At 40.9% G+C, this 15,687-nt stretch overlaps 1 pseudogene across 1 annotated transcript in view; it reads left to right on the forward strand.

The window, feature by feature from the left end:
* The first annotated feature begins 225 nt into the window (after positions 1–225).
* The window catches only part of LOC308417134 (casein kinase I-like), a 143,402-nt pseudogene continuing 127,940 nt past the window's right edge, over positions 226–15,687 (forward strand). Inside the window, exon 1 of the transcript in view lies at positions 226–1,199. The product of the transcript in view is annotated as a casein kinase I-like (transcript). The remainder of the gene's footprint in view (positions 1,200–15,687) is intronic.

The following is a 15,687-nucleotide window of genomic DNA, read 5'->3' on the forward strand; positions in this document are numbered from 1 at the left end:
ATAGCAAGTGGCTTCAGTAGGCATGACCACTCTGTCACCTGGCCCTCTTCGAGCAGAGGGGAACCGGCTTCCCTCAGACGCCTTTGCGCCTCCTAACGCCAACAAAACCTTGGTTTTAAGTTGTCCCGCCTCAGTTCTGCCGCGTGGTTCAGCCCCGGAGGCTTCCATCCTCGGCTAGAGGTGTTGGTTGGGGCTTTGCCCCTGCCTCCCTCTTCGTGTCTCAGGATGGCGAGCAGCAGCTCCAAGGCCAAATTTATGTAGGTGGAAAATATAAACTCATGTGGAAGATCAGATCTGGCTCCTTCGGGAACATATATCTAGCGATCAGCATAACCAATGGCGAGGAAGTGTCAGTGAAACTAGAATCCCAGAAGGCCAGGCATCCCCAGTTGCTGTTCGAGAGCAAAAACTGTCTAAGATTCTTCAAGGTGGGGTTGGCATCGCTCACATACAGTATAATGTGCAGGTCATGGATCTTCTGGGACCTAACCTTGAAGACCTCTTCAATTTCTGTTCAAGAAGGTTTACTATGAAGACTGTACTTACGTTAGCTGACCAGATGATCAGTAGAATTGAATATGTGCATACAAAGAATTTTATACAGAGACATTAAACTTGATAACTTCCAAATGGGTTATTATTAGACGTCACTGTGGTAAGTTATTTCTTATTGATTTTGGCTTGGCCAAAATGTCCAGAGACAACAGGACAGGGCAACACTTACCATGCAGAGAAGATTAAACCTTACTGGCACTGCCCGGTACGCCAGCAGCAACGCACATCCTGGTATTGAGCAGAGTCTCCGAGATGACGTGGAGTCTTTAGGATATGTTTTGATATTTTAATAGAACCAGTCTGCCATGGCAAGGGCTAAAGGCTGCAACAAAGAAACAAAAATATGAAAAGATTAGTAAAAAAGAAGATATCCACTCCCGTGGGAGTTTTATGTAAGGGGTTTCCTGCAGAATTTGCCATGTACTTACATTACTGTCGTGGGCTGCGCTTTGAGGAAGCTCCGGATTACATGTATCTGAGGCAGCTATTCTGCATCCTTTTCAGGACCCTGAACTACCAGTATGACTACATGTTTGATTGGACAATGTTAAAGCAGAAAGCAGCCCAGCCAGTGGGCAAGGTCAGCAGACCCAACCCCCTCCCAACATCTCTCCCACCCACCCACCACCCACTTGCAAACTGATGTATCATGAAAGGTTTCTCTCTCTCTCTCTCTCTCTCTCTCTCTCTCTCTCTCTCTCTCTCTCTCTCTCTCTCTCTCTCTCTCTCTCTCCCTTCATATAGTCAGTGAGTTGTTTTCTTGGGTATTCAGAGCTTTCTGAGGTTAGTATCCAATTATCAGTGACTGCATATTCTGTTTGCTCTTTTGTGACTGGGTTACCTCACTCAGTTTGATATTCTCTAGATAAATCCATTTTCCTAGGAATTTAATAAAGTCATTGTTTCTAGTAACTGAGTAGTACTCCATTGTGTAAATATACCACAATTTTTGTATCCATTCATCTACTGAAGGACATCTGGGTTCTTTCCAGCTTGTGGCTATTATAAATAGGGCTGCTATGAACATGGTGGTGCATGTGCCCTTATATTGGAGCATCTCTGGGATATATGCCCAGAAGTGGAATAACTGGATCTTCAGGTAGGACTATGTCCAGTTTTCTGAGGAACCGCCATACTGATTCATGAAAGGTTTCTAAGAGTGAGCTGAGGAAGAGAAGCTGCAGAGCAGGTGACTGGAGCAGCATTCGTTTCTCCCCAAAGCCGGGTGTTTTTGTTCATATGTACACTAGCCGGTGGCTGTGGACAACTATTTACTTGGTGTTAAGAACTTAATTTCAGTATAAACTGGCTCTGGCTAGCACTGCTGATCCTGAGCTGTGGCCGCTGTCATTGTGAATATTAACTGAGGTAGTGAAACTTGGTGTCCGGTTTTCTATTGCATTTTTTTTTCAAGTGGAAAAGTTAACTAAATAGTTGACACACAAATTGGTGGAGAAATTGTGCATATGCCTTTTTTTTTTTTCTGTCAAAATCTTTTAATTTAAACTTTACTGCTTTGAGATCTCATTTCAGAAGAACAGTGTGAACGATCTTCAGCCACAGTTGTGATGGTTGTAAATGTTCACAATTGTGTGTTCTTAGGGTTTTTCATCCCTGGGGTTTGCAAGTTGTTAATTTAAAACATTCTTTAAATGGCTGGCTTCTTGTTTGCAAGCCAGCAGATATGGCAGCAACCAAAGATTCCAGTGTTTGAGCATTTGAAAGACTCTGCCTGCTTACCTGTGCTAGAAATAACAGCATCTAAAGTGAAGACTTAAGAAAAAAACATCACGACTACTAGATTATCTTAGGACTCTGCATTAACTCTATAATGTTCTTGCTATTAACAAAAAGCATATTTGTCACAGAAATTTAGTTATCATCTAACAACTGAACATGTATGTGTGTTGCTTAGATAAATGTAATCACTGCAAACATCTATGTGATCTGGAATTTTGTTTTATTTTGAAATGGGAGTTTTTGTTTACAAGTTCATTAAAAACTAAAAACTTTTAAAAAAGCATAAGACAAGGATTTCAAAATAGCTAGTATGAATATGATCAAGGACCTGAAACAGGTCATGAATAAATTCATTAATGAAACCTAAGAAAACACAAACAGTGGAAGGAAATAAACAAAACAACTTGAGGCATGTAAGTAAAAATAGAATCACTAAAGAAAATCCAAAGTAAAAATGGAACTCAAACAAAAACACAGGTAAGCGTCATTCCCAGAAGACAGGAGATAGAAGGGAGAATTTCAGTGACTGAAGATGAGACAGAAGTATATATAAGTGATCCTAAAAACCTACTGGGAAACTTCTATACCTGAGAAACACTTTCAGCAAAGTAACTGGATGCAAAATTATCTCACAAAAATCATAGCCCTCCTATATACATACCAATGACAAACAGACTGGGAAGGAAATCAGAGCAGTAACACCATTCCAAATAGCCTCAAATATTATAAAATATCTTGGAGGTAAGTTTATCCAAGTGAGTAAAAGATTAGTGTGATTAAAAATGTCAAGTCTTTGAAGAAAGAAATTGAAGATGTCAAAAGATGGAAAGATCTCCCATGCTCATGGATTGATAGAAATAACATACTAAAAATAGTCAGCCTACCAAAAGCAATCTACAGATTTTATGCAATCCCCATCAAAATTCCAACACAATTCTTCCCAGATCTTGAAAGGACAATTCTAAGCTTCATGTGGAAACGTAGAATCCAAAGATAGCTAGAACAAGCACAAAAATAGAACTGCTTAGAAGGAATCATCATCCATAATTTCAAGCCTTACTACAAAAGCCTAATAATAAAAACAAAGTGTTGTCAGAAGTGTTCATCCATGGAATCTAACAGAGGACCCAGACATCAAACCGCATAACTATAAATGCTTGATTTTTTTTAATAATAAGGTCAACAATAAACACTGGGGAAAAGCATCTTCAACAAATGGTGCTGCTCATACTTGGTGGCTACATGCAGAAGAATCTAAATAGATGCTTCAATATATACTGAATCTATTAGGAGAGAAAGTAACCCCCTTGGAATAGGAGACAACATTCTAAACAGAATCCCATTAGCACAGATACTAAGATCAACAATTTATAAGTCAGTTTCATAAAACTGAAAATCATCCATATGGCAAAAGACACTGTCATTTGGTCAACACTATAGAAACACTTGCTCAAATGTGATCATTGCTGCTTTATTCATAATAGCCAGAAATTAGGGGAGGCGGTAGCCTAAATGTCCATCAACAGAAGAATGGATAAAGAAAATACAGTACATTTGCACAGTGGAAATGTGTGCATATCCAGCCCATTAAAAAAATGAAATCATGAAACTTTCAGGTATATGGATGGAGGTAATAAAGAAATAATTCTAATGTAACACAGATCCAAAAGGACAAATATGGGACTTGTTTATTTATATGTGGGTGTTAGCTGTGAAGCCATTGACAAGCAAGCTACAATCCATATAGCTACAGAGGTTAGGTACAGAGTAAGGGAGTAGGTTGGGGAGGAAATTTACAAAAAAGATAGAGATTGCTTTTTTAACATTTTAGCACAAAGAGTTGATAAATATATTTATACTGATTTTAACACTGTGTAATGTAACCATGAATCAAAATATTTGATGGTGTCCACAGCACCTCACAAAAAATTATTATTTATCACTTTAATGTTTAAGAATTTTTCCTTCACTTTAATAAAACACAAAGCAACTTAAACAAATAAGAAAATTCTAAATAATTTTTGTGACTAGAACCTTACATTGACAAGACAAATAGATACATGTTTGAAGCTCTTTGGCAAATATTTTGTATTGGACAGTATCCTAGTTTACTTGTAAGATGAAACACTCTAAAGTTATCTGAGAAAAGGGGATTATAAATCAGAAAATGCCTCCATAAGATGGCCACAGCATTTTATTGTCTTGTTAGTTTTTTGTTGTGATTTTCATTTGTGTGTGGGGGTGAGCATGTGTTCCTTGAGATTTTTTACCTTTGTTTCTTATATGGCTGGTTTGTTCTTGAAAGGAAAGAGAAAAATAACATAAAGTTGGGTAGGTAGGAAGGATCAGGGAAGAATTAGTAGAAGGAGAAAAACATAGCCAAAATACATCATATGATAAAAAAAATGTTCAATTAAAAAAGAAAGATTGGCCCATAGGCAAGCCTGTAAGGCATTTTCTTAATTAGGTATCAATGTAAGCGTACATGGTCCATTGTGGATGGTATCCCCTCTAGTTCTAGAGTGCTTAACCAAGCAGGATGAACAAATCATGGAGAGCAAGCAGTGTTTCTCCATGGGTTCTGCTTCAGTTCCTGCCTTGAGCTCCTGCCCTGACTTCCCTCAGTGATGGAGTATGACTGAAAGCTGAAGTAAACTGTTTCCTCCCAAACTTGCTTTGGTCATGGCATTTTATCACAGAAATAGAAGCCCTTCTTGGGGGGGGGGGGAGATGAATTATTCAGAGATCTGTCAGATTGTTTTATATGATAAGGGCTGGGGAATCTAAAAATGGCTGTCTGTATGAACAGAACCTTACAGGTGCTCAGTCTAAAAAACTGGACACCTCGACAGTCCCAGTTGGATGGTGAAAGCCTGCAAGTTGCTTGGAGCTGGCATGAGATACATGGTAGCAGCAGACCCCTCACCCAGGAAGCAGCAGTGAAGAAACCATGCAGATAATGCCTTTCCTCTGACTTTTTAATCTCTTCACTGCCCATTGAGAGTAGATCTCTTCCTCAATCACTATCCCAAATGTCAAGCCTCTGAAAAATGTCCCCAAAGACTCATAGATTTGCTTCACATCTCTTAAGCCAGCCAAGTTAATGACTACAACCATCACACACTTCAAAGATTCCTCTTTTGTCTTCAGACAGTTTGGGAGGGTTTCCATTTTAAAAAGGAAGTCTAAAATCATTGCCATTCCCCTTCACAAAACTGCTAAGATGGACATTGGTGGTATAGCCATGTAAGTATGTACAATTTTCAATGAATATAAAATATTTTTAAAAGCGATAGACATAGAACGAAAGCTATCACTCAACAAAGTGCTCATAAATTAAATACTAGAAAGAGCAATTTTAAAATTTTTGTCTGCCCAGTTATTTATGAGCCTTTCTCAAACTAATTGGTGCTTCTAAGTCATTTGTGTGCTACAGTGCTAACATATTTTTCATTTGGTTCTATTAACTTTTAAATGTATTTATTTTATGTGCATGTCTGAGTATATACATGTGTGTGTAGGAGCCTGAGTATGTCCAAAGAGAACTCTGATTTGGAACTGAAGTTACAGGCATTTGTAAGCGTCCATGTGCTGGGAAACAAACCCAGTTCTCCCCAAGAACAACCAAGAACTCTTTTTTTGTTGTTCAGTTTTTTTATTGGATATTTTATTTATTTACATTTCAAATGCTATCCACTTTCCTGGTTTCCCGTCTGGAAACCTCCTATCCTGTCCTCCCTCCCCCTGCTTCTATGAGGGTAATTCCCCACCCACACACCCACTCTTGCCTCTCTGCCCTGGCATTCCCCTACATGGGGAAAACCAGCTTTTACAGGACCAAGGGCCTCTCTTCCCACTGATGTCCCACAAGGCCATCCTCTGCTACATATGTTGATGGAACCATGGGTCTCTCTCCATGTGTACTCTTTGGTTTGGTGGTTTAGTCCCTGGGAGCTCTGGGGATTTGGTTGGTCGATATTGTTCTTCCTATGGGTTGCAAACCTCTTTGGCTCTTTCAGTCCTTTCTCTAACTCCTCCATTGGAGACATCATGCTCAGTCCACTACTGTATTTGTCAGGCTCTGGCAGAGCCTCTCAGGAGACAGCTATATCAGGCTCCTGTCTGCAAGCACTTCTTGGCATCTGCAATATGCAACTTGATGTCTGTATATGGGCTAGATCTCCAGGTAGGGCAGTCACTGGATGGCCTTTCTTTCAGTCTCTGTTCCACACTTTGTCTCCATATTTCCTCCCTTGAGTATTTTGTTCCCCCTTCTAAGAAGAAATGAGGCATCCATGCTTTAGTCTTTCTTCTTCTTGTGCTTCATGTAGTCTGTGAATTGTATCATGGGTATTCCAAGATTTTGGACTAATATCCACTTATCAGTGTATGCATACCATGTTTGTTTGTTTGTTTGTTTGTTTGTTTTTTACTGGGTTACCTCATACAGGATGATATTTTCTAGTTCCATACATTTGCCTAAGAATTTCATGAAGTCGTTGTTTTTAGTAGCTGAGAAGTACTCCATTGTGTAAATGTACCACAATTTCTGTATCCATTCATTCCTCTGTTGAAGGACATCTGGGTTTTGGTTATTATAAATAAGACTTCTATGAACATGGAGGAACATGTGGCCATGTTAGATGTTGGAGTTTCTTTTGGGTATATGCACAGGAGTGAAATAGCTGGGCTGTCAGGTAGTACTATGTCCAATTTTCTGAGGAACAGTGGGCTGATTTCCAGAGTGGTTGTACCAGCTTGCAATACCACAAACAATGGAGGAGTGTACCTTTCTCCACATCCTCACCAGCATCTACTGGTTTTGATTTTAGCCATTCTGACTGGTGTGAGGTGGAATCTCAGGGTTACTTTGATTTGCATTTCCCTGATGACTAAGGATGTTAAATATTTCTTTAGGTGCTTCTCAGCCATTCAGTTTTCCTCAATTGAGAATTCTTTGTTTAGCTTTGTACCCCATTTTTAATAAGGTTATTTGATTCTCTGGAGTCTAACTTCTTGAATTCTTTGTATATATTGGATATTGGATATATACTCTATTGAATGTAGGATTGGTAAAGATATTTTCCCAGTCTATTTGTTGACATTTTTTTCTCTTGACAGTGTTTTTTGCCTTATAAAAGCTTTGCACTTTTATGAGATCCCATTTGTTGATTCTTGATTTTAGAGCATAAGCCATTGGTGTTCTGTTCAGGAATTTTTCTCCTGTTCTCGTGTGTGTTTGAGGCTGTTCCCCACTTTCTCTTCTATTAGTTCCAGTGTATCTGATTTTATGTGGAGGTTCCTTATTCACTTAGACTTGAGTTTTGTACAAGGAGATAAAAATGGATCAATTTGAATCCTGGGTAGAGATGTCATACAGACCCTAAGAGAACACAAATGCCAGCCCAGGCTACTATACCCAGCAAAACTAGCAATTAAGATAGATGGAGAAACCAAGATATTCCAGGACAAAAACAAATTTACACAATATCTTTCCACAAATCCAGTCCTACAAATAATAGATGGAAAACTCTAATACAAGGAGAGAAACTATACCCTAGGAAAAGCAAGAAAGTAATCATTCAACTAACTCAAAAGAAGATTCCCTCACAAACTTAATTCCACCTATCACAACAGAAACAACAGGTAGCAACAATCAGTATTCCTTAATATTTCTTAATATCAATGGATTTGATTCCCCAATACAAGACATAGGTTAACAGACTGGACACATAAACAGGATCCAGCATTTTGCTGCATACAGAAAACACATCTCAGTGACAAAGACAAACACTACCTCTGAGTAAATGGCTGAAAAAATATTTTCCAAGCAAATGGTCCCAAGAAACAAGCTGGAGTAGCCATTCTAATATTAAATAAAATTGACTTTCAACTAAAAGTTATCAAAAAAGATAAGAAAGAACACTTCATACTCATCAAAGGAAAAATCCACCAAGATGAACTCTCAACTTTGAACATCTATGCTCCAAATGAAAGCGTACCCACATTTATAAAAGAAACTTTACTAAAGTTCAAAGCATACATTGTACCTCAAATAATAATAGTAGGAGACTTCAACACCCCACTCTCATCAATGGACAGATCATGGAAACAGAAATTAAACAGAGACAAAGTAAAACCAACAGAAGTTGTGAGTCAAATGGATTTAACAGATATCTATAGAATATTTCAACCTAAAACCAAAGAATATACCTTCTTTCCATCACCTCATGGTACCTTCTCCAAAATTAAACATATAGTAAGTCAAAAAACAGGTCTCAACAGATACAAGAAGATTGAAATAATCCCAAGAACTCCTAACCTCTAAGCTATCTCCAAGACCCCAATTCTGTGTACTTTTAAATTATACAATTATACACAAATAAATGTTGATTTGTTATTGTCAACTTGAAGAAAGCACATGTAGGGTGACCCTTATCATTCTAGAATACCAACCAGTCACAGTAATCTGACTTCTAAACTTGATCCTGTTATTAATTAACATACACTCAAAATCCACAGTGACCAATTCTGCGGATCAACCTTCAGGAAACAGAGGAGGAAAACAACATGCTTCTCTTATCTTTCACAGACATTGTTACGTTCAGTCCATGAAAGTTCATTTAAGTTTAATAAAAACAGAGAAGATAAATTGGGTCTTCCTTGCTTTATAGATGAAAACATTCAAATGTAGATTCAATCCCTGTCTGTTAAACAAGGAAAGTAGCAACATTTGCGCTGAACAGATCTGAATTTAGATTCTTCTATCTGTAATGAAACATTCAAAAGCAGAAACCAGATGACTAAGGCACTCCTACCAGGGAACTTTTGCCTGAGGACTTGGTTAGCCAAGGTGGCTCAGCGGGTCTAGTCCTTACTGGAAAAGGCAACCAGAGCCATACCCCTCATTTTGACTCTGCTTCAAATCCAGACAGTCATCCAAGTAAGCATTTATCAAACCTCTTTCCACTCAGGATATTCTGAAAGCTAGAGTTACAGAGATGGAAAAACACAGACTTATAACTTCCAGAACATTGGGGCCAGTACCATACCTGACATATGAGAAAGTGAGCCATGTTCAGAAATGGAGGTTCTACATCATAGCAGAGTTGCAACTGTAAGAAAACTTTTGGCAGTAATGGGATCATTCTTAGGTTCAGCTAGGGCAGTAAACAAGTTTCAGGGTCTAAGAAAATCCCTTGGCAATAATGGGACCCAGTCTGGCCCCTGGTTTGGTTGGCACCAAGCCCAATCTTCTTGCTTCAGAGAGTTACCTTGTTAACTCTGAATAGAGGTACCAAAACGGGGTGCTTACACCTTGGCACCATATCAACTTTCTTCAACATAACACTCTTGAGCTGAGCTGTTTCAGCCTCATCCAGTTTCTCTCCTGGACAGAAGTGCTTTTGTTGTATCCGCTCAAAACAAACCATCATAAGATCAGTTTTCACATGACCATACTGTAGAACCCTGTACCACCACCAAAACAGTGATGATCCTCTTTGCTACACTGTTCTGTTAGTTTCACTACAGCTTCTTAAACTATGGTTGTGGCTTTAACTGATCATGGAGATAGTGAAAAATCTGGCCACAGGAAAGGGGATCTGAATGAACAACAGCCAAAAGTTAATTTGTTGCCAAATGTATGATGAATCTGAGGTATTATTAGCAAGGCTTGCTGGATTGCAGCACACAATCAGCATGTGTGCCCTGCACTGTACACTATCACGCCAGACACCATCAATGTCAGATGCAAGGTTACAATATGTTCTTAACCACCATGTTTTTACTGTACATTAAAGTTTTCTGTTCTTATAGAGCATAACATCATAATGATGGGACACAAAGACAGTATTTTCTACCATCTCAAAGATCCTCAGCGCATATCCAATTGATATAGCTTTGGATTTGATTGTGTTAGAGTATTTGGTTCACAGAGTTGCTGACTTAAGCTTCATTTAAAAACAAAAAATCAGTGAATGTATTTGGACCTGGACCTTCTAGTAATGGAGAATACAGAGCCTGAACCAGCCACAAAATCTTTGACCTATAACCTATCCTGCCTGAAAGATGTGCTAGGGGAGATGCAGAACTTGTAGAAGTGGCCAACCAATGCACGGTCTAATTTGAGGACCATGCCACAAGAGGAAGCTCACACCTGACACTGTCTGGATAGCCAGGAACTAGAGGCTGGGTAACTTAGAGACCTAGGATAGGAAAAAATCAACAAAATGGTTCCTAATGATATTCAGCTATACTCATAGATTGGTATCTAGCCCAACTGTCATCAGAGAGGCTCCCTCTGGTAGATGATGGGAGCAGAGACATATATCTACAATCAAACATTAGGTGGAGAGAGCCCAAATTAGAGGCTTCCATTGGGCCCCTCCCCTTTGATCTCAGAGGGACCCCACAGAAGAAGGAAAGAAAGGAACCAGAGAAGTCAAGGACACCAGGAGAACATGGCCCATAGAATCTTCTGAACAAGGCTCATAGGGCTCACTGAGGCTGAAGTAGTAATCATGGAGCCTGCATGGGCTGGCGCTAGACCCTCAGCATAGATGTTATGCTTGCTGACTTGGTGTTTTTGTGGGACTCCTAACAGTGGGAGTAGGGATGTCTCTGATTTGTTTATCTGCTCTTGGGACCCTTTTCCTCCTACTGGGTTACTTTGTCCAGTCTTGATATAAGGATCTGTGCCTTATTGTGTCTTGTTATGATGTGCTCAGCTAATATCCCTGGGAGGCCTGCTCTTTTCTGAAGGGAAATGGAGGAGAAATGGATCTAGAGGAGAGGAGAGAACAGTAGAGGGAAGGGAAACTATGGTTGGAATATGTTGTATTAGAGAAGTTTTTTTTTTTTTAAATCATTGAGTAAATTCGGGATTAAGATAGAATTCCCAACAATTACTAAAATGGCCTAACAGTAATGCTTCCTTTTTGTACTCCACATTCATGCAAAGCGGCATGACTTTCAGCATTGGCAACTCTAAAGTCAAAATATTGATACTGGCTGGTCTATAGTATGAAATACTCAGTCAAGATTTAATTCTTTGTGTAAAACAAATATCCCTCCATCTTGTTAGCATGCAAACCTGCTTTTGTCCTTTAAAAAATGGTAAAATTATGTCTATAACAAAAAATTAGTTTAGATAAATCCTTTCATGGTTTATTATTAGTAGATGATGGATTTCTATAACATATTTGGGGGGAGGTACATAAGAGTCTCTCAGGCAGAAAGGACTCAGGACTCTCACCAGTTAAGAAGCCTGAAGACATCTTAGTCTACGTGACTAGAGATACGGAGTTAATTTTAATCAATGGCGAGAGGTGTACAACATTAAATATAGTGTGTTTTTGTGTGTGCACACAAACTGGTAATAGTGTTTGCTTCCTAGAAAGGGGACAGAGTGCCAGGGGCACATGGTTACCTAAGGAAAGGCAACTTTAGCACACTGGATGGAACTATGAAATCTGTTGGACCACTGACAAACTTACCTTTGCCGCTCTGAAGAATTTAACATTGCCATCTACTCTCTTCTTGACCTCACTCTATAGCCTTCTTGACTTCAAAGTACCAATAGAATCATTTGATCCATAATCTATGTTTGTCCTTTCCAAGGCTTCAGCATTTTAGATAAAAATTAAGGTAAGAAAATACCATGGCAGGTGTGAGGAAGACAGGGACACAGAAATAAAATTTAAAAAAAAACAAAACAAAACAAAAAAAAAAAAAACAGCAGTGAATCTGCCACAACACAGTTTGGAAACAGCCAACTATTGTTTATTACTATTAGTGAAAAAATAAAAATGGGTTGCCTAGAATGCATAAAGCCCTGAGTTTCAGCCCCAGCATGACCTCCTCCCCCCAGTTAATCCCTGGCCAGGCATCTAAAACCAGGCTGCAAGAATTCCATTCCAGCCCCAGGTCCTCTTAGCTGTGTTGTCTTGAGAAGGCCACTCACCCATGATAAGCTTTAATCTCCTTACCCCTAAAAGGGAGGGGATGCATATCCATCCTGCTAGGTGCACATGGGTTGGAACACTCCGTCATGGATTATGCTAGGTCCCATATCTAAAGTTCAGTGCCTGTTCACAGTGCTGCCCTTACATCCGGTGCCACACACACACACACACACACACACACACACCAATATCATGAGGGTAGAGTGCTGCCGCCCACCTCTGTTAACTGTTCCCAGCACAGGTCTACAGACATGATGTGAAATGGCTTCCTTGGAATGCTTCTTGCCAAGAGCCAGGAGATTCCTTGGCACTGCCATCTCTGACCCCTATGGGGTCAGACTGCTTCTGCCCGAGTCTTTTATCAGGCCACAGAGATGTTGTTATTCTTGTTCTTCACATTTCTCACCACGGTGTGACCTGTGGTCCAGACAGCTAAGCATGATTCTGTGTCCCATTCTGTACCTCTCTCAAGATGCTGTCAGCAGGATCCATGGAGCGGCATACTGCTCCAGTTGGAAAGACATGGCTCCTTCACGAGCCCCGTGAAAGCAGCGATTCAGACACCCGAGTACAAGGAAGCATTCCAAGTCACCCCAAACTGCAGTTCAGGAAGGGAGGAAACAAGCCAGTCGATTTTCTCATTCCTCAGTTGTCATGGGTGACCTGCTCTGCCTCCCTCCTGGCACAGCAAATGATGTGACCACTCTGGTGTGGTCTACGTGTGGAACGCATGCCAGCTGTCACATTTTCCCTGGCTGCTCTTGTGATCACATCTGCCAATGTCCACACCCCACACATCTGCCTTGGCCCACTCTGCATCCTGATATATCAGGACATGCTCCAGGTTCAGCGAGGTCAGGATTTAGCCTCAACAGCCCTGGCATACAATACCACAAGTTCAGGGAAATGGTAGTAGGAATCTAGCCTGGAGACAACCTTCTGGCTCCAGAAGCTTGCAGCACGGCTTTCTAAAGAACTGCTTGTGATTGGAAGGAAAGGGATTCAAAGGCAAGAGGGACCTGAAGCTACTGAAACCAACTTTTTTTCCCCAAAAAGTAAAAATAAGCTTCCACATCAAAGGGACCTTTGTCCTTTGTTTTTCAGGCAAGCAAGCGCCTTTCTTACCTAATACTTACTTCTCTTCCTCCACCTTTGCAAGATCGCTTCACTCCCCACCTTTCAGATTAATGGGGTGTTCTAGTTAGTTTTAATTGTCAACTTGACGCACCCTCGTCATCTGAGACATAGTCTCAAATGAAGGACCACCCAGAGCAGATGGCCCATGGGCATGTCTGATGGTTCATTCATATAGGAGGGCCCAACACACTATGAGCAGCACCATTCCCTAGGCAGGTCCTGAGCTGTATAAGGAAGCTACCTAAGCATTAACCTAAGAGCAAGTAAAAGGAACAGCTCTCCATGGTTTCCAATTCAGTTCCTGCGTGAGTTCCTGCCCTGACTGTCCTCCATGTTGGACATAAATATTAAACAGAAACACTTTTCTTCTCTAGTTTGTTTTTGTCGCAGTGTGTTACTGCAGCATCTGAAAGGAAACTAGAGGCCGTGGACTGGTAGAATTACTGTAGGTATTCTACTTGGAAAAATGCAAACCAAGCCTTTACTATTCCAGGTTAGTTTATCTTCTTGTCAGATGTCCCTGTGTGTTCTTGTAAGGACCTACAGCATTGAACCCTTTGACCCATCGCTGCATTTAAGGAAAGTCAGGCAGACAGACAGACAGACACTGAATAGCTTTGTAGTTCAGATAGGCCTCAGGTTGCCTGGCTTGGATTTCATGTACTTTTTTCAAAAACTGTGATGATGTTATTGTATTTAAAAAAGGGGAGGGGTTAAGTTAACAAGCACATCTTTAAAGCAATTAGGTAGACACTGCCCTCTTAGATAAAAGCTTCTGGAAACAAAATTGCAGAAGTTCAGGAATGCAGCTTCTCAACAAGTGGCTCAGCTCAACCATCCAGTCTTCTCCACTGATGCCTCTCCCAACAGGCTTTGTCCAGAAAAGCCCCCCACAGAGTCAGATTTATGAACTGAAGCCATTCTTGGGTAGCTGGACCTGACTCTGAGAAAGCACAGGATGTCCCATGTTCTATTTGCTCAAGCAAAGCAGACCTCCAACATGACTTCTTCTCATCACTGTGCCGAGGGAAGTCTGTCTTGAAGAAAATGCTTACAGGCAGCCATCAGAAAGCAAGAGCTCTGAGAACGGTGGATGAGCACACAAAAGCTGCGTTCATGGGCTCCATTGGCTGGAAACCATCTCCTGTGTAGTGTGTCAGGGTGTATGTAAGGATGTACTTCCCAGCAAGCGCACAATAACTGGGTCCACCAGCATCCCCCAGATGAAAAGCTGGAGGAGGCTGTCAGCATGGGAAACTCAAATCTTACCTTCCTTTTACCTGTGCAGTGTTTCTTTTGAAAACCCATGTAATTGTGGAAGTGACTCACAGTGGACACATTTGCAGAGGCCACAAAAGGGCTAAGCAGTTCATGGGCTTAAGAATTTTGAAAACCATTTTATCCATACTTCATTGCATGGATTGTGTCTTGTGAGGCAGTGGACCGTGCGACCAGACAGAAAACCTGGTAAGGTCGAGTTTCAGGAACCCTAGCAATTCTCATAATTAAGTACAATAGGTGTTTAAATCTACTCCTGAGCAGGTTCCTGTCCTGAACACATGACCACGACACCCCATTGAAAGGACTGTGACAACCAGGGACAATACCTTCACATGCAGACGAGGCATCCCTAACATCTCAGACTGAGCCAACAGAAAGCATCTGCCTCTAGATCCCACCCCAAAGTGTTTATAAGGTCCTATGCACTAGGAATAAAGCGCACAAGTTATTTCACCAAAGATGTCTGAGAGTGCCTGTCTTATCAAGCTGTAATACTCCAAGAATGAGTATTCTCTCTGGAAGCTTTTGATGCTGGCCCAGCCAGCAGGGTGCTGTAATTTATCACAGGCACTTCCCGCCATGACCTTGGCCCCTAATTGCCTGCTTCACCCTGCTACCTACTACCAACTCTGGGGGAGCAGAAGAAGCCTAGCAGCTGACCTTGCTCTGGCTTTCCCTCGGAGACCTCCAACTCTTTGGCCATTTCGAACCAGTACACAGACCCCGTGGATCCCCTTTCCCCCCATATAACACCCAGTACACAGACCAGCAGTGTTTTGGATGACCATCTATTGCTATGACCAAAAGCAACTTGGAGAAGAAAGGGTTTGTTTCAGTTTATAGCTTATAGTCCTTTATCTAGGGAAGTGAGGGAAGCAATGAATGCAGAGGCCATGGAGAGATGCTGCTTGTTAGCTTCCTCTACATGGCTTGTTCAGCCTCCTTTGTTACAGCACTCAGGACCACCAGCCCAGGGTTGGCACCACCCATAACAAGCTGGGACCTCCCA

Source organism: Micromys minutus (genome assembly GCF_963924665.1).
Source record: "Micromys minutus genome assembly, chromosome: 1".
NCBI classification, from domain to species: domain Eukaryota; kingdom Metazoa; phylum Chordata; class Mammalia; order Rodentia; family Muridae; genus Micromys; species Micromys minutus.